This window comes from Bos grunniens, chromosome 26, assembly GCF_055505025.1.
Source record: "Bos grunniens cultivar Pamir isolate PY7600 chromosome 26, Bosgru_T2T1.0, whole genome shotgun sequence".
Lineage (NCBI taxonomy): Eukaryota > Metazoa > Chordata > Mammalia > Artiodactyla > Bovidae > Bos > Bos grunniens.
In genome coordinates this window covers 34,187,192-34,188,864 of record NC_141190.1, presented here as the reverse complement: position 1 = coordinate 34,188,864, position 1,673 = coordinate 34,187,192, and positions in this window count along the sequence as shown.

The window sequence follows — 1,673 nt, the reverse complement described above, 5'->3', positions numbered from 1 at the left end:
CCAGTTTTCCCCACAGCCAGTCCCTTCCATCAGGAAGCTTGCACAAGCCTCTTAATCCTCATCCATTAGACAGAATGAAAACTACAATCACAGGAAACTAATCAAACTGATCACATGGACCAGAGCCTTGCCTAGCTCAATGAAACTATGAGCCTTGTCATGTAGGGCCACCCAAGATGGATGGGTCATGGTGGAGAGTTCTGACAAAATGTGTTCCACTGGAGAAGGAAATGGCAAAACACTTCAGCATTCTTGCCTTGAGAACCCCATGAACAGTATGAAAAGGCAAAAAGATATGACACTGAAAGATGAACACCCCAGGTTGGTAGATGTCCAATATGCTACTTCTGGGTATATCCCAGTTGAGAGCAGGGTCTCATAAAGATATTTGCACACATATGTTCAGAGACAGCCATGAAGTGGGAGATACTCATTCATCAGTAGATGAACGAATAAACAGAGTGTTATATATGTGCATATAGTGGAATATTATTCAGCCTTAAAAAGGAAGGAATTCCTGATACATGCTACAACATGGAGGAACCTCGAGGACATTGTGTTAAATGAAATAAACCAGTCACAAAAAGACAAATATTGTATGATTCTACTTATATGAGATGTGTTGAGTAGCCAATGTTCCAGAGACAGAAATTAAAAGGTGGTTACTCGGGGCCAGGGCAGAGGGGAAAGAGGAGCTGTGGTTTAATGAATTTAAGTTCCAGTTTTGCAAGATGTAAAAAGTTCTGGAGATCAATTCCACAGTAGCGTGAATATATTTAACAGTACTGAACTGTTCACTTAAAGACAATCAGTTTTATTATGTGTTTTTTTTTTTTTTACCACAATAAAATATCTGCATAATAGATGCCTCGGAAAGCTAAGATAAATTGACAGATGGAAGAATGGAGAGATGGACAGATAGCTGATAAAGCAAGTATAATAAAATGCTAATTGTGGGTAGGTGGTGGGTATATGGATATTTACCATAAACATTTCCTCAACTTTTTCGTATGCTTGAAATTTTTTTATAATAAAATGTTGGCAAAGAGTAAAAAAAATGAATGTAGTAATTAAGATTTACATACATGCACTCAACCTTTGATACCTGTGTTATACATATGCAGCTAATACATATGTGATATGTTTCTCTTAGAAAGAATTAAACCTCCCTGAAAGAGAAGAATATTGTAGAAGTTGAATGGGGACTCTTCATTACATTAATCTGCTCAACGTATTTGTTCCCATCAGACAGGACACACACATCGTCTTTCAGAAAGTCAGCTGGGGTAGAAGGGCTCTTAGGGCGAGTAAAAATTGACCTCTGCTCAACCCTCTGCAACCCCAGTCCTCTCCCTAGAGCTACATTTCCTCCTTTTCATTTCTCTGTTTCTGTGGTGACTTCTCTATCTTTAACTAAAATGCTTATACCACAATTTCTTATTTTATCAGCTTTAGACATTGTCTGCTGACTTCCTGCCCTGATGGGTACAGATTTGGCTCCCTGATATGATCTTTACCATCATCCCCTCATCACCACCTCCCCCCCAACTCCTTCCTCCCTGGCAAACACTCCACCTTCAGCTCCTCCTCCTAGATCTCCATCTTTTGTGTCATCCCCATCACCTCTGGAGTCTCTGTTGTAAGGCTAGATTTTTATATTCCCATCCTCCCCC